At 34.4% G+C, this 27,350-nt stretch overlaps 1 protein-coding gene across 7 annotated transcripts in view; it reads right to left on the reverse strand.

Annotated features, from left to right (window-relative positions):
* Positions 1 to 27,350, reverse strand: part of SCN1A (sodium voltage-gated channel alpha subunit 1) — a 150,787-nt gene that overhangs the window by 104,701 nt on the left and 18,736 nt on the right. Inside the window, exon 1 of one of the 7 annotated variants that reach the window (XM_076005618.1) lies at positions 24,673 to 24,969. The exons of the other annotated variants lie outside the window; for them this stretch is intronic. The gene's annotated coding sequence lies outside the window, so the exon portion shown is untranslated. Of the gene's footprint in view, positions 1 to 24,672; positions 24,970 to 27,350 lie in introns of those variants that run through there. 7 annotated transcript variants of the gene reach the window in all.

The raw sequence follows: 27,350 nt of genomic DNA on the forward strand, positions 1-27,350 counted from the left end.
CAACAAAAAGAAAAGTGCTCTTAAACATTTGTGCAAGCCATAAACTTATAAACTTTTGAGTGACAAAGTAATTATATTTTCCCTTCAATCCTAGAAGTGATGCAATATATTCCTAGCAAAGGTGAGTAAGGATAAGCAGGAATTTGGCAACATTTAGCTCTCCTTAAACAGAAGCCAGGCCAGAGAATCTTCTCTAGTCACCATGTCCCCAGCCTGTACTATTTTTACCACTCATTGGATTTGAGACAGGTATTCTCTTATAAAGCGTAACTAATATCTTGTACATTTACCATAGCTACAAACCTCCTTTTGTCTCCCATAAGCACCCAGCAGAGTGAAATGCATTTAGTATGCCCTCAAAAATTTTGTTTAATGAGTCATTGTTAAATAAAACTCACATTTAAAGCAAGCTCCTAAAATATATCCCAAATTCCAAAATCTACTATTTTATATTATCTGTTTATTCATATTCTTATTTGTTACTAGTAACCACATATTCCAAAATTTAAAATTTTATTTTCCTAAGGTTGTGTTTTAAAATAATAAAATTCACCACAATGATTTCAAACCATAATTACATTCTATTTTAATTATTGGCATTTTATTGCACCACCATCTTCATGAAACAGATGTTAGGTTATAACAAAATAACCTGCATTGTATTTTTATTTTTTGCCCCTTCTGGAATAATGACTTTTACAAGAAAGAGAACTACACAGCGGACTGATGGGGAAAGTTACACAATGCACAGCTTTGCAGCAACGTCCTAATGCAGCATGGAAATGCTGCAGGGAGGCTAGAAATAAAATCATTTCTTTCCGGAATAGCACTGCTTGCTGTCAGCTGAGACAAAAAAGATATTTCTTTTTTTCTTTCCTTTTTTGAAAACTCACATAGCTAATCTAACATTGATTCTGTTGAACACTGGATAAAAGGAAAGGCATTTACCTCAGGAATCACTTAGCAATTTTTAGAAACTAGAGAGAGAGCATTTTAAAATATTTTTATCTATCTAATAACCAAAGCAGAGGGTCTTTACAATAGAAAGTTAGATGTCCCTGAATTGAATAAAGAAAATATTGATAAATTTATTATATGCCTTATTCAGTCTGAGGTTCCTTTTGAGTTTAGAAACAGGGCTATAAAAGCATTAGGGATTAAATAGCACTGCTAGAAAATATGAACTGAACTGCAGAGAAGAGGCTGACTGCCTGCTACATTTGCAGGCATTACTCAGCACTTTTCATAAACTGATACAGTTTGCTGGCTGCATAAGCAAGTCAAGACCCTTTACACTGCTTGATAGTTTCTTTTTCTGCCAAAGAAGACAGATAAGACAACTTCAGCTTTGGAGAAAAAGGCAAATACTGCAGTGCCCTGTTTCTCTTCCAACTCTCCTAAAATTATAAGCATAATCATTTTACATAACATATTGGAGAACCAAAATGAGTTCCACACTGTGCTCAGTAATTATTTTAATGAATGAATAAATAACTGAACGGATTTATAATCAATGACTTTCCCTGGGTTATCTGTTCAGTGCATAGGTCATAAGAAGGGCAATGCCACTCTTCTCCCCCTGTCATTCTAACATGTATGTTATCACCAAACTAAGGGAACTCAAATATACAGCATAGCATCAATACAAATTTTCAGAGCTCCATTCAGATAACAAATTTTCCTTTCTATAAAATCCAAGAATGGAACATTAAATTTTAATTAAATGAAGTCATCTTTGTGGAGAACTAAAATAATAATATGACATATTGCTTTTAGTTTATTTTGTAGAGACTAAACCTTGAGGATATAAGCCATTGAATTCATAAAGATCATCTGGAGAACTTTTTGAAAACAGTTAAGGTCCTAACCCAAGATTTTGTTTCAGAGATCTGAAGTGGGCCCAGAGTCTGTATTTGAGGTACCTGTCCAAGTTATTAGAATCTAGGGCTCATGCTTGATCAATGTTAAGTTTTGATAAATACTGGCATAGAAGAATGGACTAGGAAAACATCCTTCACAAATACAAAATGCACATATTGGTACCTAAGGCACTGAGTCAATTCATGCAAGTATTGGTTTGTTGATTAAAGATGGATCCATGATTCAATTAATTTAAATATTAGAAAGGATCATTTCTGACATGGAGATTTATTTTCTCAAGCATGAGTGTTTTGTGGTGAGATCATTGGACTTAGAATAAGAATATTCTAGGTTCAAAATTTGGTTATAATACTTAATAGAATTGTGGTATTAAAATACTTTCTTGCTCTCCCTCATTTTTTTCCATCATTTATAAAATGTGAATAATTTTTTATAATAACACACATTAGGTATTTACTCAGCCTTCACCCCTTTTTTGAAATTGCCCCCATGTGTAACCTGTGCTGAAACATGAATGTAGACAACTAAGTTTATGGTAGGTGGCTCTCCCCCTTTCCTTTTCCACGGCCACAGCTTGCTTGATAGGTTATACGAGGACACTGTCACAGGTGGATCAATCCAAAGCTTAACTGAGATAATAGGATTCTTTGGCTTGGTAATGTTTAAGTGAGGTAAGACTGAGTGAGTCAGAATGTTGTGGGAATATGAACTGAATGATCTAGAGTTGCCAATGGAGAAGCTATGTCTGGCCATAAGCAAGCGGAGGATACCAGCCAAAAAAGAAAAAGTAGAAATGAGAACATGGGCTATTTTGATGTGGTTTCTGACTTCTCATTTTCAGTTCAATCTCTTTATGGTTTAATTGTGTCTTCATCTATGAGATTTCCAATTGTATTCTTACAGTAAATAACCCATTTTACTTATACTAGCTTGAATGTACTTTTATTTCTTAAAAACAACTGTTCTCTGACAAAAACACTATGTAAAAGCACTTTGCACATTAACAGATTCTTAAAACTTTGTTTTAACTGCTTACCTTATAAAGTAGAAAATGGAGCAAAGCAAAGTTAATTTGCACAGATAATGAAGTGATAGCCCTGGTCAGTTTGGAAGAAGTTGGAGATTTGAATCTGGAACTAATCTTCTACAGTTCAATATTCTTGTTTTAAACTCAGAAATTCAGGCAGCAACTGATATTTCATTAGAAACATTTATGACTCCAACATGTTTTCATATTGAGAAACCGAGTCATCCTATTTTTTTCATAAAAGTAGACTACAAGAATCCCTACAGGTCAAATCTTCCTCCTAAAGAGCCTTTAACATAGTTTCAAGCACTTGGACAAATACTATTTGGGATGTCAGAGATTTATGTTATAATAGACGAATAAAAAATTTTACCAGAAAAAAGGAAAACATTGTTATTACACTTTAAACATGCAAAATAAAGAGGAATGACCCCTTGGAGAATAACTGATTTGGGGGAGAACTGTATACTGATAGATCTGTCGGAATGGGCTCCCTGCAAACAGAATATCTGAGGCATGCAAAAAGTTGAGTGGTTGAAAATGTCCCTTTAAATGATCAATTTAGACCCCAGAGAACAGCTAACAGGCAGAACAAATTTTACTGTAGTTGACAGTAAGTTGAGCCCAGAATATTAAATTAAGTCAAATTTATTTTCTACATAAAGTCACAGTTTTATATGCTATTATATAATTTTTTGGCAGAAATAGGGAATAGCATGCTGAATGCTGCACTTCAAAATTCAAAGAATCATAGTATAAAAATATCTAGTATTTTAAATGTTTCAAAGTAGGGCCAAGTGCAGAAGATAAGTTGGGTATGATAAAAATACCAGAAAGTTCTATTCAGTTGGCATAGAGCTAGCAATTTCACCTTCTAATAAAACATTTACTGAGCATATAGTAGAACAGAATGCAATAAAAAATGATCATTAAATACCAATCAACCGAACAAGCAATCACTAAAGAAACTCTTAAACCACCACTATGATTACTTACATGTTTAAGTGTATAGGGTTATCAAAGATAGGCAGTGTAATCCTTTAATTATGAACTTTCTTGTGTAGACAATGGAGTCTATCTACATAACCTACCATGTCCACCTTCCTTTCCCCTTCCAGTGTTAAGAAGCACGAAGTCAAATTCAGGACCAAACAAAAATCACTATCACATTTCAGCATTTCACAACATCTACTTCAACTACTCCTGTTAGTTTGGTCTTTATAATTCTGTTTCATATTGTATTTGATTTTGTAAGTCAGATCACATATATTTTGGAAATAACAAAAGAAATAAATGAAGCTCTTCCTTGCTAGAGTTTATGCCCATTTCAAGTGATTTATCTCTCCAAAGATATAAAAAATGTAATTATGTATTTTACTTGTGACAAACAGGCATACACTGAATACAATTGAAGGCAGTTATTATATTATGCCTCCCTTTCATTTTCTCTTTTCCAAGAAAAATTATGATATGAGGTTGTTTAACTCCATATCATAGATACTCTATAGTTACTTGCATCATGTTTTTTGCTTTCTTCCAATTTTTGTCCCACTTCAGTAATAAACTTAGGGTAGAAACTCTACAATAGAATAATAACAATAAGAAAAACAGAAAGCTGATGCCTGACTTTTGTATACATTTTGTATACATTTGTATACATTTCCCTTAGTACAAAGTATTGTGTTAAAATTTTTTAGTAATATAATATCTTTATTTATTTAACATGTGTCTTTGTGTAAGCCAGTTTGACATTTACAAAATGGAAGATTGAAACAATAAAATGGATCTTTACATATAAAAATATCTCATGATCCTTTTTGATTTTCTGTTAAACAAAAGGGCCCTGTTGATTCCATCAAACGTGTGGCTGATCAGTTTTTCTACTATCTTGTTGTTTGTATAGTATGTTTTTGATTCAAACTAAACTACACATTGACCAAACTTTACAGTAGAGTCTTTCTTGCCTTGATGGACCAGTTTCTAAAGGTTTCAAGGTCATTCTGTTTCCTATTCCTACATTCCTCGGAGCCATTAATATAATTTTCTCCATAGCACTTAAACATTTATTTTCAATTTCAACATCCAGATCGGTGAAAAGTTATTAAATGGTAATAGTCTTTGGATTGCTTTTAATAGGTTGGAATTAATAAATTTCTCCAGGATATCATGGAATCTGTGTTAACCATCTTGAACCACTGGAGCACTCCCTGATAACAATAGGATATAGACTAATAAATGCAGAAAATCAGGCTCTGATATATTCTAAAGGTTCTAAGAACCTATAATGCCTCCTTTACTTTGTAGTCATGCTTAATACATGCCTTACTTACAAACATTCACATTATAGTCACTTTTTAAACTGTAAATATGTTAGTATTTAATAAAATGCAAATTTCTTCAAGAGTTATTGACTTCATGGAAGCCTTTTTGATGGTGTGTGGGGTCATTATCAACCATTACTGAAAGGTCAACTCTTTTCATATTGGCCATACTTCATAATTCTGATATAAGAATTGGGAATCAATGACAAAAGATCATATCTTTTCATAAGAATAAATACATGTACAGATATGCAAAAACCTCCTTGAAGCACAGAAGAGTGATTTCTATTATTTTTGCCTTGATCAATATGACTTTCTATAATACTTTATCTCAGAAGGAAATTAAATTTGGTCTGACAATTTCTATTGACAAGGTCATTCATAGTGGCTTTTATTTGGTAGTATTCTAGGTGACTATTAATTTCAACATATATGTGATTTTTTTGTTGTTTTTGTAGAAATTTTAAGATATGGAGTTAAGATGAAAGTCCTAAAATTCTTTAGCCACTTTTCTCAAATATAGACCTCAAAATTTTCCCTTTCATGATGTTTACCACTAGAATTAACAAAACTATTTATTCACCATTATTGATGGAAATCTAAAAATTAAGCTCTGATTTATTCTAAAGGTTCTAAGAACCTATAATAAGTAATATATATTTTTTCTATTTTCTTATTGAACAGTTTACAAATGTATAGTAATTACACTTTACTTCTATTTTTAGATTCTTCTCTCCCTCTCTTACCCAGAGGGGATACCTACTTCTAGAAATCTCTATCCCTACCTCATCCTTTAGTCTCTACTAATTTGCTTTTTCTAAATGATAAGGTTTGAAAATCAGATAAAAGTTATCTCCAGAGAGTTGATTTAAATAGAAGTCTATTTAAAAAATTTTCTATGTGTAATTATCTAGACTTCAATTTGAAACAAGGGAATGTTTCAAAAGCATTTATCTTCAATTCTTTATTTGAGGTTGTGTTCTAGAGGCCTGTAGAATTGGAAAACAAATCTGTCTAGATAAATGGAGTTAATTGTAGAAATAGTTGTGTGCAATATGCATTGCTTTGATCAAGTTTTCTTCTTCTCTTGCATTTGTAACAATTCACAAGAAACATATATGTATCTTTATATGCATACATGTGAGTTAGTGCATGTGTGTGTGTTGGGTTAGTATTCATATTAGAGAATTATTTACTTTGAGTTAGCAGTGTGAATGTGGGATTTGTAAGGTTTTTATTCATTAAAGTTACATGAAAAATAAATCTTTTTTTCCTCACTTATAATTATGAGCCAGTTAAGTAAATTTATATATTTGAATATTAAAACTATTTGCCAACCAAACATCTTTTCCATTTCTTCTTTTCAGGATATTGACATTTCAAAAGCTTTATGTTGGCATATTCCATAACATAATAACAAAAAATTAATATATTAATGTTCAAAATGAGAACGACTATATGCCTAAACAACTATCTGGCTGGCTAATCCTTAATTTGGCATATCTATTCTTAGCTAAGAAAATATTCCCTAAGATTTGAAACAATGACACACATAAGAAATATTTGAGCTTTTAAAAGTATAACAAATGGTAAAATGATCTAACTGTATTTACCTAAATCATCTTATCTTAAAGAAATAACCTCACTTTAAAACTAAAGGGTTGAGTTTTACCTGGACATATTTTTGGTAATTTAAAGATGAAGTTTGAACAATGAATATGATAGTTATCTTTAGGAAAAGTAAACATTTTATCATTTATAATGAAAGACATATATATTAACATTCAGAAGCCATCAAATTAAAGAAACAGATTTTGTTTGCTAAGTACATGTAGAATTATTTAGATAATGTAGTAATTATAAATATATCTCATTGTTATTCAACATAGATATAGAGAAAATATCATTAGACAAATAAAGTTTCAGTAATATTTGATAATGTCTATTTTATAGATAATACAAGAATTTTGAACCTTAAGGCATGGCTCATTTCTGTTTAAGAATAAATAATTATTGATCTGGCTACCAGTTTTCAAGCCTGATTTGGGGTTTGGGATATATATTTGAAAGACACAGTTTCTGTTTTGGAGGATTAAATGATCTATTAGGGACACATACTTGAATACCAATAGATTATAATATTGCATAAGTTTAACAGTAAGTTATCTATGAGACACAGAAGAAGTACATAAGAAGATATGATCAATTCTTTCAGGATAGGAAGAGGGGTAGAAATGTTGCTAAGAGAAGCATTTTAAGTAGATGAGAGCTGAAATGAGTTTTATAAAATTAAAGGAAATTCACCAGGAAGGTAAAGAAAAAGGACTGAGGACATGTGAGACATGTAAAATTAATGTGACCTTTTTGATCACTTACAAAAAAAATACCCAAACAAAATACTAATAGTGTTTCAGTGCCAAGCATTGCATTACATATTTGGCAAATATAACTTTATACTTTACCAAAGAATCTGCAAATATATATTATCACTAATTTACAGATTATAAAACAAAAATCAGAGAAAATATACCTAATTAAAGTGATGCTATGTACAACTAGACCTGCGATATACTGATTTGTCCGACCCCAGCCCTAGGTTCTTTCCATTATATCATATTTCCTGGAAACAAATCTCTGCTTGTGGCATGGTGCCTAGTATATGCTTATAAATATCTGCTGAATGAAAGCATGAGTGAGTGATTTAAAATAAAACTCAATTTAGTTAGCCAGTTAATTTTATTGGTGGTATTTATGGATAGCAGAGAAAAGAATAGAAAAGAGACAGAAACAGATGTGCCAAAACTTTCTAGAAAAATGATGGAACTAGACCTTAGTCAAAATGAATGTTTTCATCCTTAAAGTTCAACTGTTAATTTTTGTAGAAAACAAAACAAAAAAGAGTAATCCCCATTTTCTAGAAGAAGAAATTGAGGAAGAGAGAGTAAGAAAGAGATAATGATGAATATTGTCCAATGTTAGTTACAGCATAATCTAGTAAGAGTCCATTGAATTATGGACATGGTTGTCCTTAATCACTTCAGTTAATATAGAGTGCTAGAATATAAGAACGATTGTGGTGGTTTAAAAGTAAATGGGCAATAAAATGGAGACATTGAGTGAGTCTCTTCTTAAGAAGCTTGGCTGTGAATAGAAGAGCGAAATGTTATTGTAGCTAGAGGGAGGAGGAAACTTTTAATAAGAAGGAAAAGTCATCTTATTAGATGCTGAAGAAAAAAATATCAAGATCCCAGAGATGCAGGTGGGTTTCACAAGGAACTGGAAGATTTATACAGAAGAAATGATTCAAAACTCAGATTCTTATTTTGCGAAGAGAGAGACATCATTTCACCTCTCTCAATCTCTTTGTTCATCTATAAAATGTGGATTTAAACTTGATAGAACATGAGAGTTTCATAAAATGAGGGGTTGGATCAGATCATTTCTAAGATTCAATTTGGCATCCACATCCTTTCAATATGTTATATTCTCCTACCTCCTTAGAGTAATCCCTCTTAAAAGCAAATTAAGATGCTTTTATATATGGGATATTCAACTGATATTTTTTTGGCCAATGGCCCTTATGAAAGTTTCTTCATCTTTGAAATAAATTGGCCACTTTGTCTTGCCAGGGTGCTGTTGTAAGAAAGCACAAGGATGTTTTTGAAAGAGGAAACAATTAGCTTCATGGTCCTGAGAAAGTACCTCTTCAGGGAATAAAAACAACAGAAAATACTTTATCTTCATTTCCTTCATCTGAAAGGAAATGAAATAATTTCTCAGCTTATTTCTGATGTGTTTCAAATAACCTCAGTTAAATCCTAAGGGGAATAGCTCATAGCTTAATATGCCTTACTATTTAGTATTTCTGTTATAGAGGAACAAACATGAAATTTTTAAAATTTAACGTGCTGTACATATTTGATTAGTGTACCTTGGCCCTACCCAGTGGGCATTGTTTAGAAAATGGCAAATATTTTCACTTTTAAAAGGTTCCAGAGTCAATAAACTTGAGTTAATAAACAGCCTGGCTGTTATTGTTGGTTGTTTTAAAAAATATTTGAGCTAAAATTGCCAATGATAAGATTTTAAAAAATCACAAAATTTAAAAAAAGTTTCATCCAAGGTTTCTCCTTTTTGCCAAAGTATACTAAAGTGAAAAATGAGAGACAATTTAATTATTAACAGGGTTACCACCAGGCCCAAATGTAAATCAAGCCTCTGTCAATAGAAGTGAAAAGTCACAATTAACCAAGAATTTTGTGAAGTATAGACCTCATATATCTTGAAACTTCTACATACATAGCAGTTATGCTTCATTGAAACCCTTTACATTAAAATAATTATCACACATATGGCCATAGGAAAAATATTTTAAACCTACCTTATTTGGTTTACTTTAGCTAAAAACAATGAATCCCTAGGGAATATATTATATGGATAATTCAATAGTAAACCAAACATTTGAATTGGAAATAGGATCAAACACATGTTAAAAAAGAATGAATTTCTTTAATTTTTATTTCTCAATGGAAATGCTAGACCATATCTAATATTCATTAGTGAAAAAGCATCTTACATGAGCCAAGTGAAATCTCCTGTCAAACCACCAATCAAACCTGTCCAGTCCTTTTTCAGGGATAGCAACAAGAAATTAAGCTTTGACCATTATAAGCTGAAGAATTTGAAAATCAATATATTAACTGAGCAAAAGAACTTGCAGCAACAGGTACCAGTCTGGGACACAAACCATATACTAATTTAAGGAGGGAAAGTTTAATGTGAAGAATTATTAAGTAATGATAGGAGAGTAACTATAGAGATTTAAGAGAATCTAAAGGGTATCTAGGAGCTGAGGTAGAGTTCCCAGAGGAGGTTGAACTGGGAAGGGTTTCATTTCCCAAAGTTGGGGTCCAGACTTCATTGGAAAAAGCATGGCTGGAGTCCTCTTTCTCTATAGCAGAAGTTTGCTGGGGTGCCCTGGCCAGAGCTGGTCCACAGTTGCCAGGCATGCAGGAACAACACTGCAGGGCACAGGTGAGCTAAAGTCAATGGGTGGGCCTTCAGAAGCAGTGGGGCACTGATGTGGGTCCAGGAGCATGCCATGTCTGTGTTGAGAGGACTGGGGCACGGTGGCCAATGTGTCCTTGCATGGACTGTGAAGTCAGCAAAGGACTTCCCCATCTGGGCATGTGTGTGGAGAAAACACCACCAGGTGCCACAATACACACATTGCTAATGGACCAGGCTTAATAAAATCACAAGGCAGCATTTAGAACAGGGAACAGAACCCCCTTCCTCCTGCACTGTCCCTTCAGGGCCCTCTACTGACAAAGTTTAGCATCATGCTCACAGTAAAAGGCCCAATCCACCATCACTGGTTAGCTACCAAAGGGTGAGCTTGGAGCTTAGAGGCAATAAATTGGTAACTGACATGTCTTGTACAATAAATGTTATTATTCATAATTATTTTTCATCACAAATCATACTTCTTAATAGCTAGATATATTTTATTTATATACATCAAATACTTATTGCTTATTCTTTGTTGATCCCCTTAACTATTTTTATAGGCCAATGTGGAGCCAAATTTGCTGTCATATGGACTATTGATCCTTTCATCCCCTGGCACTTGTCCAAAATAAATGGCAAGTAATCTTTGAATGCCCATAAGCATTTACCTACAACTCTCTTCCTACTTGATGACTTCTTCCTCCCGTTATATTTACTTGTAAATATGTCTCATTTTTTTCTTTAGTCCATAAGCACCTTGAGAGCAGCATTCTTCACTATACCATGCAAAGTGCTTTACCCATAACATACACACAATAAATAGTTGCTGAATTAATTAATAAACTATTTGGAATAACAATAGCATCTCTCAAGAGATATGAGAGTTATAAGGCACAATAGCTGGTCAGTCAGAAGTACTAGAGGCCTGGGGCCTGCCATTGATGTCAGAAGTGGGGTAGTCATGTGGAACTTGGTCATTAATTTGTGGTATCAGAGAATAACTCCAAGTGAGGCTTGAATTGAATTGAATTGAATTGAATTGAATTGAATTGCAGAACACTCAACTGGTGTCAGAGAATTGGTTGGTGTGGGAAAAGTCCCTCACACATTCAGGGTCAGCAGTGGTGGTATAAACACAGCAGCACCTGGCTTATTTTTTATTTGGAATCTAAGTACTTAGGAGTAGATATCTTGGCACCTAGTATTATACATAGTAGGTGCTTAATAAATATTTGCTAAATGAATAATGCATAATAAATTTAAAAAATGAGTGATTGAGAAAATTATTTCTTGGTCTGACCAGCTTCCTAACTGTTTTATTCTAAGGCCCAAATAACTACAAATATTACTACAATAGCTAAAAGAATATTATTGATTCAAATGTTTCCTCTCATTTGTCTTTTTTGGAGATAGTGTCTTATTCTGTCTCCCAGGCTGGAGTGCAGTGGCCACGTAACAGCTTACTGCAACTTCAAACTCCTAGATTCAAGTGATCCTCCAACATCAACCTCCTGAGTAGATGGAATTCCAGGCACGTGCCACCACGCCTGGCTAATTTTTCTATTTTTTGTAGAAATGGGGTTTTGTTCTTGTTCAGGCTAGTCTCAAATTCCTGGCCTCAAACAATCCTCCTGCCTCAGCCTCCAGAGTGCTAGGATTACAGGTGTGAGTCACTGCACCCAACCCACTTTGTCTATCAAATTGAGCAACCAGTATATATGCTAATCATAAGTATGTAAAATGATAGACTTACTGTAATTTTAAATAATTTCAGAAAGTACAAGGCAATATTAAATTTTATTTGCAAATTAGTCAACTACTTTATTGGTTAGGAAGTTTTTAGCTTTAAAATGGCTGAAACTAAAGAAGTCCAGAGGGAGGGGTAGGCTTCAGGGTTGGTTCATTTGGTGGTTCAATAGTTTCACCAAAAACTCATGCTTTTGTTCAAGTCTATGTTCCACCATTCTTAGTGAGGGCTGATGAGCAAGATGGCTGCAGCAATGAAAGGTGATCACATCTAGAAAGGCAACACTCAGAAAAAGAAAGACCATCTTTTCTTGTAGCTTTTCCTTAGAGACGGTGGATTTTTTGAGAAGCTCTGTGACAGACTTACCTCATATTTTATTAGTTAGTGTGAGGTCACAGGTCCAGTACTGAACCAATCATTGTTAAGGGCAATAGGATCACCACTAAGCCCACTCCTAGAAATGGGGAGAGATCACTTTTCCCTGAGCCTTGAAAATGCTTGGGAGGATGGCATCTGCACACAATTATAGTTCCTTTATGGAAATAGAAGGCAAGTACTGTTTATTATAACTATTGTTAATACCACCACATTTAGGAGAAGAAATCAAATTTTCTCTGGTAATTTCAAGTGACCTTGAAAATAAAAAGCACTTTCAAAGTTCTGAAATTGTAGATTATCCTCTGAGAATTAGATGTATTTACACCAAGGTTATTGCTAAAGGATATGAATTATTCCACTTTAAGATAGAATAATAAATTAAAATTGTTTTTAACACTATAATGTCACTCTGGTTTGGGATCTAATGTAATTCTTGTATCTCATGGGGGATGTCGATGATTCTCTTAGATAAGAGCAAACTTGTGACTACACATATTTGAAGAATATGTAAGAGTTTTAAAACTTTCTTTTAAAAGAAAGTTTCTTACCTCCCTTCCAAATCTCATGTCATTCAATATGCTCATTAAGGACAGATTTTAAATCCCTTAAAAACTTTGAATTGAAAGTCAGAATGTTGTTTGCTGCTGGAAAGTGGTAGAAAAATTGGAAATCATTTAAACAATACAGTGGTTTTTCAGGGAGTTGTTCAGTATTAATGTATAAATTATTTTGTCTTTATTTCTGAAAGCAGGAAAATATTTGGAAATATTAATGAACTAGCTCAAGACGGTACATTTGGAACAAGTGGTGAGAGGAGGCGAGTGGGAATAAATGAGCCATGCCCTATTTGTGATCTCTGCTCCCAGCAAGGACCAGGAAGGAGAAACAAAAGTGAAGAGAACAAGCCCAGTGAACTAAAGCGTGCACCTAACTCATTTCCTTCAGATTTAAGTGTTAGGTGACTGTATCTTCTTGTTGTGTGTGCTACACAGGCTTTGTTGGGTTTCCATTTCCCTGTCGGGAAAAGTGTAAGCTTTGGGCTCTGTTTATACAACAAATGACTTTATGACGATTACTAGAAATGTAAAATGTTTGGCATTTTTAATGTCTTAAGTTTATCTCAAAAGTAATGATCCAACCAGAAAGAAACAAAATTTCCTTGACCATGGGAATAATTAAATAAATTTAGAGCTTTATGAAGTATTATGAAGCCATTAAACTATATCTTGAATTCTTTCTGATGGTATGAAAAACATTTAAAATCTAATATGTGATACAAAATTGATGACACTATAGGAATTCCGTTATTGAAACAAAAAGAAAAATGGTTTACAGCAAACTACTAAAATATTAAATGCAATATCTTATTATTTTAGGAAAATCACATAGAATGTGAGATCATGCATTTTTATACTTTTCTACATATCCTAAGTTTTCTATAATGACATTAACACATTCATAACTATAAAAATACAACACTTAGATAACTTATTAAAAATTATGGTTAAGCAAAGACCAAAGTGTGCTTCAAAATGACAAAATGGAGAGGTAATAAAATTTCTGAGACAATGAATTAAGTCATAAAAGCTAGAAATAGTAATTTGGAAAAAAAAGACATTCAGAATTACTCTGAACATCAATGTTTAATCATAGTTTATATGAGTTGTATGATGGGAGTTTGGAATTGGCATAAGAAATAAAAAAATATTAAAATTATTATATGCTTCCTAAGTATATGTTTACATAAATAGTATTTGATAAAACATTCCATAAATTATAAAATTGTCAAGTATTAAACATCATCCTAAAATGTTTTTGTTTTATTTCATTTTCTTTTAAAAACCTCTATTGAGAACTTATGTATCCAAACTTGAACTAGGCAATGGTGATGATACTCCATCACATCAAACAATACACCGCACCATATTGCAAAGAAGGTGTAGCAAAGAGAGACAGAAATCAGCACAATCAAATGCAAAGTGGGTGCTATGATCAAACTCTATATAGGACACAGGCACAGCACAAAAGGAAATGAATCATACTTGGGGGAAGAAGAGGTCATAGCTTTTCAAGCAGAAAAAGAAGCAGTAGAAAAGCCTTAGAGAAAGAAACAGCTTCAGATGTTCACAGATATGCAATGAGTTCTGCAGGACTAATGGTGGGGTATGTAGGCCATGGGGTAAGAGATAAACCTAGACACCTCATCCTGGGAGTCGGGCTTCTGCCCCGGGATATAACTTAAGTTTCAAACAGTGGAGATTTGACATACATGTTAGAAAGGTCACTGGTGGGAGTGTGGAGGTCAGAATCTAATTGAGGGGTGGGGGTGGAGGGAGATTTGGAAAAAGACCAATAGAAATTTCTTACATTGGTTCAGGTGAGGAAAGATGAAAGTCCTAAAAAAAGTAGTAGAACATTTATATATTATAATCTGATTTGCCTTGTAACAATTTTACTCACTTTTAATAGAACTTATTGAACTAAACTGATATGTGCAGCTTAATATTAAAAAACTTACTAACTTGTATAATGTGACAAATATTTTCTCTATCCTGCATAACTTCAAGGGACTCAATCACCTGCAATATAACAATCTCAGGTAATACATATCTACAGTGCAACATACATAAATGTACCCTAAAATCTGATGAATTATCCAATTCATGTCATATTACAAATTTTTGATCTCAGGATTCCTTTGTATTGTTAATATTATTGAGAAAACCAAAAAACTTTTGTTTATGTAGCTTAAATTTATTGCCATTTACCATATCAAAAGTTAGAGAAATCATGAAAATATCAATCAATAAATAGTAATTATAACCACATGTAAATAAAACAAATTTCAATTGGAAATAATCATATTTCCAAAGGAAAAATATCTGATGAGATGAGTGACCTGGTTTTATAAATTTGCAAATCTCTAGTATCTGCCTTAATGCCTAGATTCTTAAATCTGATTCTGCCTTCATTCTGTTATAATTTATGCTTAGATGTAGAATATGAAAAAATATGGCCTCACATAGATAGGTAGTTGGAATGTTTTAATAGTCCTTTCACATAATTGTGAATATTCTTCTTCAATAGCATACCAAACTTTGACAAGTAAAATTTGAAACCATATCAAATGAATTTGCTATACTTGGCTACACTAAAATCCATTGGCTTATCTTGCACTTTGAATGGATTTATTATCCATGAATGATTTTATATCATTATGCGTGGCCTATTTATAAAATGTTGGCTGACTGACTTATGCAGATTTTCAAAATGTTGAAATATTTTATTATTTATCTGTTAATATCATCACTAATCACATCGGAAAATCTTTTAAGTTTTGAGAAGATATTGAGCTCATAATGGCAGATACAAATTTTCTGAAATTTTAATTTTTTCCTGAAAGATCAAATTTTGTCATTGGCAAGAAATATTGTCAATTATTTCTCTGGATATGACAGTCTCCTGTCATTCATTTTTTAAAAATTGTCTGCTCAATATCTAAGTCTGAATAATCATGATTTATCTATTAGTCATTCTTTTAAGTAACAATAGTATTATATGGAAATGCAGCTAGTTTAGCTTGCAACTTAAACAATTCAAGTACTTTTTCTTGAGACAATCACCATTCTACTTGGTATGTGGCAAATGTTCTTTATGTGTATTTTCCATTTCAGCACACAGAATATTTAAAATGTATGTATTTGAGAGTATAGATGAAATCAAATCAATTTTTGCTGTTCCATCAAAGCTATTTCTTTAGTGCAACTGGCTTTAATTTTATTTCTTTATTACAAATTAAAGTTAGTATTTAAAAAGTAATTACTTATTTTTACTGTAAGCAAATGACAGGGAAGAAACAATGACTACTAGGACAGTTCAGTGTCACTATCTTGGTAAGTAGCCTTGGTAAAGGCTAGTTTTCATATTTCTTGTACCATGAGTGCAAATATCAACATGGTGAAAAAAGTAAAGAGTGTTTTTGTGTCATTATGAAAATAGTTTTGACCTGATGGACCCCCTAAAATAGGTTTCCTCCGATGGACTCAAGGGAATGCAAGGAGGGGTTTGTGGACAACACTTAGAAAATAACTGCTAGAATCACATTAAGAATTGCTTTATTTTTTAGATTACATTCTTTATACATTAAACACTATGAACAGTCTGAGATCATGACTGAAAATTTTTTACATAACCAACTGAATGGAGGGAGGGTTAGAAATTAGAAATGAACAGAATATGCAAAAACGGGGCAAACAAGATGCCTAGGAATGAAAAAAAAAATTAGAGTAAGGGAGGGTAAGATAAGGTTTGGCCCCAAAGAAGAGACATCTGGGATTCAACTCTTTGTTATTCAATAGAGAGTTTCATCAAGATCCCTCTCCTATTTTCTTTTTCTTTGCTTACTGATTTCCATTTAGCTGCTGCTTTTAGAATTTTTTCGAAAGGCACTCGTCTTCGTTCATACAGGTTGACCTATAACCCTCTAGATAACTTAAATATTGACATGCAATCTGCCAGACTCCTCATATCACCTGAAACCTGAAACGCCAAGGCCCAGGTGGCATTGAAATTATTCTAGACCTGAAACCAGTCTGTCGTCTCTTTGGTTTCGTACCAACACACTGACATACATAGCCCAAAATACCACTGGCCTTTTTAAATGGCATATCACATTCCAGAGTAATATCAAAACTGCTGCCTGGTAACATTTGTCAAGTCTCAAAGTAACTCTTTCAAGGATTTTCAAGTCCATTGAATTTCATAGATTGAAACATTTATGTGATAGAATTATTTTAGTTTTCTCTCCTTTATGAATATATAATTGGAAACCCTGAGCTTTGGATTCCTTTCTTTATTCAATTTTTAAATTTTTATATTATTCACATTTGCTTAAAAATAATCTAGATATTGCTAAGATATGACTTTAATAATCTATTGTTCTTTAGATGGATTTCTCTCCCTACCCCCTCAACACATTTCACATCTCCAAATGCAACATATCCTAATAATTACCCTCATTGATCAACTCTGCCATCTCTGGCTTAGTCATATATATATATATAGCTCATTTCATTTGATAATCTTATAACTTGATTTTGCCAATTTGATGAGTTTGGTTCTGAGTAGTTTAAAAATTTATGTACATGCTATGTCAGTATTTACAGGTGATTTTTGTTTGTCTATATTTTAGTGTTCTCAATTTTTCAATGTGAAGTCAATTTTTACTAAAACAACCCATTCCAAATAGTATCTTCTCCATAAATATAAGATAAATTTCCTAAAATGTTGCTGAGTTCTACATAGAGAAATTAGGTTACCAAGTAACACAATTTTCAGAAGACCATCCATTTGGTATTTCAAATCTATCTTTAGATTAGACCTCTTCCCAAAACTTTTCTATTGTTACAAAATTTTCAAAATACCATATATTTTTATTACAGAATATTTGTGAGCTAATTTTATTAATATTCCAGAAGATAAAATATTCAAACATTAAACTGTTTCCTCAATAACTTTACACTAAGTTTACTGTTTTGATTAGAGATACAATGGATATCTTTGCACAAAACAGATTTACCCAATTCCATTTGAAAAATAATGTATATTAATATTTATTCTGGTTTTTAAAGAAACATATGTTTATTTTGGATTTCATTTTATAAAAAAATGCCAAACATTAAACAAATAAAATAATTAATAATGATAATTTTGTTATGTAGAATTATAAAAGTTATTGTACCTTTATAATTTTATAATTTCCTTTTTGCTTTATGAAATGAACATATATTACTTTTGTTGTAAAAAATTAGATTTAATATTCTATTTTTAGGAAAGAAAACTTATGAAGAAGTAAATAGAAATCACAATTCCATAAACCAGAGATAACCATTATATTCTTTTTAGTTTTTTTCATAATTGGGACCATACTTTATATATATGTTTGCATGGTACTTTTTATGTGCCAATATATCCTGAGTAATTTTGCAGAGAATTAAATATTTCTTAAAACATTGCACTTAATGGCATTATAATATCTCATTGTTTGCATAGACCACAATTTAGTTAACTATTCTTCCAACATTATGTATATAAACTGTTTTCAATTTAATCTGGATGGAATTACTCTTCCTAAATGGGGAATAGTTTGGTGGAAGTTTCCAGTTTATCCTTAACTAAAAGGATCAGATTCATGACCCAAACTTATCCAACCAGATGCTCACTTTCTAGAATTTTAATGTTAAGCATGAATGTCAGGGGAAAAAAAAGCCTGAAAGGAGTTGAACTGATTCATTGTAGGAGTTCACAGCACCTGACAGAAACCACCAAAAAGCCCAACACCTGACTACCTGCTCTCAGAGCTTTACTTGCTCCTGTCATTTTTCCAGTGTAGATTTTAGCTACCCCTCAACTCTGTGAACTGCAATATCTTTCCAAGACATTAAATTTATACTTAAATTAACCTGACTCTGTTTCAGTTGATAATTGTAATACTTTGAAATTAATTATTTTATTTATAAAGTTTCCATGAATGTTTAATTTTTATATCACTTTTTGTCACCTCTTCATGGAAAAAAATAAGAGCCTTAATTCTTATCATAGCTCATGAATATAAACATGACATTATAGGCACACCAGTGGAATCAATGTCATCACATCGTTTTGATTCTGCCCAATTTGTTATTCATCATGCCTTTTTAAATACAACATATAAGTTTAATTAATTGGCTTTATTAGACTCTTAACACATGAACAGACAATTCCTTATTATAATATGGGAGTAGGGTATGAATAATGAAAAAATCACTATTGATATAACAACACAACCAACAATTTTGTCAATAACAAAACATGACATCAATTCAATCTTCTTTGCTTATTATTTTGGTAGTCATAAGTGTAAACAAAGACAAGGTTATGAGCTTCATTATGTCTACCACAAAATCTGTATGTTGAAGTAATAACCCCCAGTAACTCAGAATGTCTGTATTTGGTGATAGGGCCTTTGTAGAGGTGATTATGTTAAATGAGGCCTTTAGAGTGGGCCCCAATCCACTCTGACTCGTGCTCTTCTGAGAAGAAGAAAATTGAACACAAAAAAGACAGCAGGGGTGTACATGCACAGAGGAATGACCACAAGTGTACATAGTGAGAAGGCAGGTATCAGTAAGCCAAGGAAAGAGAAGAAATCAAACATGCCAGCATCTTGATCTTGGACTTCAAGCCTCCAGAGCTATGAGAAATAAATTACTGTTGCTTAGAGCACCCAGTCTTGTACTTTGTTATGGCAGCCCAATCCAACAACCAACTCTGTTTGAATGGTGCATCCCTGTCTTAAGTCCAACAGTTTCCCCAGTGGTGTTTGTAAAACAAAAGCACACTAGTGACATATAAAGAACATGGACAATGTTTGTGTAACTTCAAGAGAGCATGTGCAATACAGTAGAGATGTTTCTTAGAAATAAATAATAATCTTTCTACAGAAATATTAGCTCATTACTGAACTGTACATCATTATCTTCTTAAATTTTTAGTAGAGTCACAAATGAATATGCTTTCAATAATAATAGGAAAAATTTTGCCATGAAGTTAAATCAAAAGAGTGTTTAACAGTTAAGAGATATGGGCCAACTTTCTCATGCCTTAAAATTGTGTGGATTCTCAAGAAGGGAGAATCTAACTGAACTTTTTAAAAAAATATATATCCCTAGCATACAGTGAAAGTGATAATCGATGTTAAATTTATAGATACATGGCCATAAAAATTAATAAGACAATTCAATGGGGAAAGAATAGTCTTTTCAACAAATGGTATTGGAATAACTAGATACCAACAAGCAAAAGAATAAAGCTAGACTCCTGCTTCACATTATATACCAAAAGTTCACTGAAAATGAATCGTAGACCTCAATGTAAGAGCTAAAATATAAAAACTAGTTGGAAAAAAATAAGAGTGTATTTTTATGACCTCAGGATAGTCAATGGCTTCTTATATTAACATTTGACACCAAAAGCACAAGTGACAAAAGATAAAATTAAGGTCAAAGATTAGAGGAGGTAAACACTGGTTTCCATCCTTAATGTCTCTTCTTGGTCTGCACCTCATCAATATGCTCATTTCAGGGCGAAAGTACTTACGTGCCAAAAAGACTGAGTGGGTGACTAGGGATGTTTCTTACTAATAGTTTGTATCGATTAAACCAATAATCTTATTCTAACTGAATTTTTTTCATCAAATAGTATCTTTTTAAGCATTCTTGAGTCAATTTTGCTGCATTCTAGAAACTGTAGTATTTTTTAGAAAACTTTACAAATTGATAGAACTTTCTTGCATAAATAACTGATTTAAGTCTTTTTTAACCTAGCAACCTGCCAACATTAAGTACAAGTCTTAAATTTACTTGACACAGCTGTTTGATTCATTTTTTAAAAAATGAAAGGCCAGGGGCAACTAAAGCCCTAAGTCCAGTTTCCCAGAGTCCACAGATATGGATGGGCACCTGTAGGGTCCCACTACTTTCAGTTTCTTCTCTTTGCGGGATTGCTGACAAAGTTTGTGCCATTCCTCACTCTTGTAAGGTGCTCTGCCCTTTAGAAACTTGTGCTTGCTCTTTCCCTCTGTCTTGAATGCTCTTCTTTATTGATCTGCATGATTCATTCCATCCCTCACCTCATTCAGATCTCTGCTCAAAAATCACTTTCCCCAACTCCTTAACATAAGTTTCTCTCTGCATGCCCCTGTCACCCTCACTGTCTCCTTATCTTGCATTATTTTTCTTCAAAAACTTATATTTACTGATATTTGTTTGCACATTGATTTGTCTGTGGTCTAACTCCATCGCTAGACTGAAATCACCATGTGGGCAGGAGTTTTGTTTTATTCACCATATTCCAGCACCCAGAATATGGACCCTTCTAAAATATAGGCAGGTACATTTTTTTTTAAGTGAACAAATGGAGCAGATCTGGGGAATCATTCTCAACCAAATTATTTTTTAAATTTTGGCACGTAAGAAGGCAAATGAATTATAGCTGGTGTGTACAAGATTGCACAAAAGGAGTCCTAACTGTCATGGCTAAGCTGTAGCCCTACCATCACCTAGATAGTAAGCAATGGTCAAGAGCACAGACGCTGCAGCCAGACTGCCAGGTTCAAGTTTGGGCTCTGCCACTTAACTGACTGTATAATTGTGCAAGTTAATCTAACATCACTGTGCCTTGGTTTCCTCATCTGTAAAATTAGCAATAGTACCTACCTCATAGAATTAAATGAGATAATACTTGCAATATACTGCTTAGAATAGTGGCTGTCACAGAGTAATAGCTATAAGTTTTTTTGTCAAGTAAAATAATAAATGGGGATCTAGAAACATGGAACAAAAATATGTTGAAAAAGCAAGATTTAGGGCGGTTTGGTGAAATTTGGTGTAATTTCTTTTTCTGACCACAATTGTGATGAGAATAAGTGTTTTCTCCACCTGCCCTAACCAGTGTAAGTGAGTTTTGTGACATGCTTAATTGACTAATTGGAATTTCAAAGGGATGTAATTACCTAACATTCAGACCAGCGGTCCCCTTCCTCTCTCTCTTCTCCTCCCCTTCTCTTCCCCTCCCCCTCCCCCCTCCTCTCTCAACCTTCCATGAACTGAAATCAGGTTTGTTTTTGCAGAGCTGTAAATGGGGCTGTAAATTTGTTAATGGGGCTGTAAAGCACAGCCCCATTAACCTGGAGGGTGACCAATATGGGACTTCAAATGCTAATGCTCCTCTCTCTCCCTATTCTCCCCTGTGATCTTTTTCACTCTCCTTCCAAGTTAGCTGGCAGAGATCAGGCCTTGTGCTCTTTGCAAGTACAAGGAGGAAGTGGTAGGTTCACTCTCTCGAACTACCCAGGAGGAAAATAATACATCGCGTGGGTTCCCAGGCTTAATCTTGGAGGGATGCTTTCGTGAGTCAAGCTTGTAACAACATAAACCCGTGAGAACTGCCTGTCTGTGACGTCCTAAAGGTAACACCAAGCAAGCCCCAGATTTTCCCTTCTGGGTCAGCAATTCCCAGAATAGGTGCTCTTGTCCTCTTATAAATTTTCCCTCTCTGAATCTCTGGATTCCCTGACAGTGTCCTTTAAACAAGGCACTAGAGTGGTTCTTGTTGGATTCCTCTGTGAGATTCCTAGGTTTTCATCCTCTGTGTTGGTGGTGACAGAGTTTACTTCGGTTCTCCAGCCTGTCAGCTTGTCCTGGTACCTCTGGTAGGTAAGGCAGAAGCCTGGCTGGGATCCCTAGTGCCTCTGTGAATACTGTATAATTAACTGGACCCCCAGTGTGCCCCCCTATATCTCCAGTAGGTGGTAAAACCCTCTTTGCCATGTCTTAAAGAGAAATCATCATAAAAATAAGTCTCCAGATAGCAAATTTCCCAGCAAAAGGGGGCCATAAATATGGTATCTATTAGCATTGACAGCAAAATCCAACGTGGGCTCCTAAATAGAGATTTGGAAAAAAACCAAAAACCAAAAAACAGACAAACAGTATGAAGGGGGAAGGGGAAAAAAAGCCACACAAAGGAGTTGCAGTGAGTTTAATGAAAAGTAATTCCACTGCTGGGTGGGTTCATGTGGCATAACCAGCCACTTGTGCTCTGTTCTAGTGGTTTATAACGTTACCTCATCCTCTCCACGAAATTGTTTTCCCGTAAATCTCTGTGGCCATCCATTCCTGTCTACACATTATGTTCCTAAAATAGACACCATCTAAAAATCTCTTCAAGGAGCTTTGTGGAGGAAGGCCTAAATTGCAACACTCTTTCTAGAAGAGAGATGCAATGCTTAATAGCAATTACAAAGGCAACTACCAAAAAAGAGAGTTTTAAAGGAGTTTTTCACCACAGTTATTCTACTTCTGAAAGGCACGGCAGAAGGAAAGAAAAGTGTCAGACGCCCCGTGAATGTGTGGAAGCTCCAAGTTGCATCACCCTGCGTGCCAGGTATTGCAGCAAGCAGGGAAGGTAAGCTACCCGTGCTCTGGGCAAGGGAAACTGAAGCAGGACTCACTAACCTCAGCATGGAATTTTCCTATTTCTGCTTGGCAACATCCTCTTGGGATAATTTAAAGTGCTTTTTGGAGAAAGATGTTCTGTTACTACACTAGCACATCAGAAATACCACATGAACCTGCAAATCCATAGGAGAAAAAAGCCACATTTTATAGATGTGATAGCAACAGTGTTTGGCAATTCGCAAGTTTGCTACTGCACTTCAGAAATATTTAGTCACAGGCACAGATAGACTGAAACATACCATGCCTTGACTTAATCGTTTCATTGGACATGTGAAAAAGCACCTGCCCAGCACTCTGTGTGGACCAATTTGTTCAAAAGGAGTGACAATCACCAGTGAGTAACCAAAGGGAACAAAAAGAAATACGAGAAGTAAACTCAGCTAGGGGGTCGGATCTTTAATCACATACCTCAAATAGGTAGGGGAGAGGGAATCCCTGATAACAAAGACGTTTGAAAAAGTCTCATGTCCACCCAGAAACATTTCTTGTGCTGTTTGGAAAAGCAAGACAGTTCACACTGGGAACCGAGAAGCATCTGCAGTATCATTGCCGGGCATGACCTCCGTCTAATTAAAAGTAAGTCAATCTTTCCTGTTCGTCATTGCATGGAAAAGGGGACTCTTTAACATTTCCCTCAAGCTCCTTTTGTAGTGTGGTTCAGTAAGAGTTGGGGGGAAAGTCATTGTCCCCTCCTCACCCTAGACATGAGGCATTTCTTCCCCAAAGCCCAGCCTTTGCCGGAGGAAGCTGAATACCCCTGCAATGCAAGTCTCAGGCAGCATCCCGGCTGCCTTCTTCCCTTCTGTAGAGTTAAAACTGAGATCTAATTTTTGCTCCATCCTTAAGAACAATATGACCTCTATTCACAGCCAGCTAGTCCACTTCCAAAGCAGCAGTGAGGGAGGGGGCTTCAAAAGGATCAAAAGGAGACCTTGAATTGGATGAAGGCAAGCAGACAAGAACTGGCCAGATGCCAAGCTATTTCAGGCCAAAGAATCCCATCTTGTATCAAAATGCTGAACTGCAAAAACAAACCTGATTTCAGTTCATGGAAGGTTGAGAGAGGAGGGGGGAGGGGGAGGGGAAGAGAAGGGGAGGAGAAGAGAGAGAGGAAGGGGACCGCTGGTCTGAATACACATACAAAAATGGACTTCCTGCTCTGCCTAAACTGAATTTCCACGGGCTCTTTTCCCAAAAGATTAAAAGCAATGAATATGCTTAAAATCACAACGAAACAATTAGATGGCTTACCTGATTAAAAGGAAAATCACCCATCTGCAGTGAGGAACAGCATCTCCCAAAGACAAGATGATAACAATGTGCCTTCAGTTGCAATTGTTCAGATTCCTTCTTGCAAAAGGTGACCAAGTATTTACAAGGGCTGCAGTCTCACCGGGAGGCAGAACACACACACACAAACACACACAAACGCACATATACACACATGCACCAGGGACCTCTGCAGTCTCTCGGCTTCATCCTCGCCTCACTCTATGGTACCTAATACAAATCAGCAAATAGCTTGTTTAAAAAAAAAAAAAAAAAAGTCAAGACAGCACCTTACATTATATCGCCATCTAGTGTCTAAATATTAAATATTTTCTCACAATCCAGATTTGTGTGATTTCAACCTCTTTTTTTCTCTCAGCCTCCTTTTTTCCCTTCTTCCCTTTGGCTCTCTTGCGATTACTTCTTGTTTCTCTTTCATTCCCCATTGCTCTAGTATCATACATCTAATGACTCAAAGATGAAAAATTTTTAAACTAAATATGGCTATTTTCAAGTAGTATAGAAAAAACTTCACTGGGTCTTTTTGTTTGTTTGGAAATGTTAATTTATTCCTATAATGCTACATTGTTATCTTTACAAATTATTTTTGTATGTTTGCTTGTTTTTTGACACAGGGCATTATTCTGTCAGTGGTGCCATCACAGCTCACTGCAGCCTTGAACTCCTGGGCTCAAGTGATCTTCCTGCCTCAGCCTCCAGGGTAGCTGGGATTACAAGTTCAGGCCACCACTCCTGGCTAATTTTTTTTTTTTTTTTTTGTAGAGATGGGGTCTCTGTATGTTGCTCAGATTGGTCTCGAACTCCTGGGCTCAAGTGATCTTCCAGCCTTAGCCTCCCAAAGTACTGGGATTACAGGCATGAGCCACTCTGCTCCACCTATTTTTATAAATTATAGAATTTTTGAATAAACTTTGACTTGTTATTCCACCAGAAAAAAAGTAGGTGGCTTTTTATTACAGATCTCTGACTTTACATTGAAGATCTGCTTGAAATTTTATTCATGTTTAACACTGTGTTTTAATAGCAGGTTCTATATTATAGTGAACAGCTCAGAGTGAGAAGATGTGATTTTTACTTCAAGTTCAACACTGAAGAGCATGTGCTTTTGAGAAAGTCACTGAACTTTTCTATGGAAATTTACATTTTCACATCTTTATCTGTAATTAGAGATTAAAAAACTTTCTTCCCACTCCAAATTTCTATGGTTTTATTATCTTTTTCTCCAAAGTTTCCCCATTTTGTGGACACAATCTAACAATTATAACAACATGTTTTAGTAAGCAACTATATATTTTGAATCCAATTTCATATTACCTATGGATAGAACTACGAAAAACCATGCATACTAAGTTTATTTAAGATAATGGAGAATCTATGATGAACTATTTATAACTTCAGGGACTGACAGTAGAGCTTTCTATGTTATATATTGTATTTTAAAACTGAATTACTCTTTAACATTTGGTCATGCATGAATGCACAATTAACTATGTGTAGATTAGTCATTTGCAGTAATTATCTCATCCTGGTTGTTTTCCCTTTGGCACTGAACACACTTATTATTGATAACTATAATTGTGTGCATTTTAATACTTAACCATTTATTAAATGACATCAACTTCAACATTGAATTTTTCTCTACTATAGAGTAGTGAGATAGACACTATTAATATTATTATAACTATTCCCATTATATAATTGGGAATATTGAAGCTTTCTGAGTCTTATGGAGATTTATTCAAGGCCAAATAATTTGCAAAGCAATAAAACTAAGGTTGTTGGTTCCAAGAACCTAAAAATGATCTGTTGTTCTTTGCTACATACGTAAAAGTCCATCTTTCTTTTCTTGTTCTAGAATCACAGGAATGTAATTTTTTTATTCCTATGTTTACAAGACATTTACTAGCCCCTAATTGTGGACTCATGAGTCCATCTCATGGATCAATCTTTTCATCTATAAGAGAAAGAAACTGAATAAGGGAATTTCCCGTCCCATCTCAAATACTCTATATGATACTTTCACAAAAGCCAATCAGAGTAGTGTGAACACATTGATTTGAAGTTACTCAGTGTAACTTCAGATGATGTTGGGAAATGACGTTGCTCAGGCTCTGGGATAGTCAGGGCAATGTTGAAAGAAGCTGAAGAGACAGATGACCAATAATTGATAAATAATTACCAGGATGTTAAAGGTGAAAAAGTTAGAGGGAAATATGTGAACTAATAGGCAGTGGGGTTTTTTTGTTTGTTTTTAATTTCAGACTAACAATCCATATGAATAGTATTTCAGGTTTAGATGTGTAGGCATACAAAATAAGAACATCCTTGGCCACATGCTTTAATGCTTTCTAATTGAATACTACAGGTGTAATACATCTGTTCTTAACAGTTTCCCAACAGTTCTCCTTCTCTGATTCCTAGAGGCAAAGCTGGCCTCCCGGCTGCAGAGGTCCTGAGCAGGGGAGGGTGTCTGCGAAGCTGCCCCTAAGGGAAAATGCTACATGTGATTTCAGCAGCTGTGAGGTCAGTCTGCCCTTGCCATTCAGACTCAGGACCCAGTGGGCCAGAATGCAGAGAGAAAGCAGTTGTGCAGATGTGGAGGAGAAAGTAGTGAAAAGAAGCAGAGCCAGAAAACTCAC

Source organism: Microcebus murinus, chromosome 8, assembly GCF_040939455.1.
Source record: "Microcebus murinus isolate Inina chromosome 8, M.murinus_Inina_mat1.0, whole genome shotgun sequence".
NCBI classification, from domain to species: Eukaryota; Metazoa; Chordata; class Mammalia; order Primates; family Cheirogaleidae; genus Microcebus; species Microcebus murinus.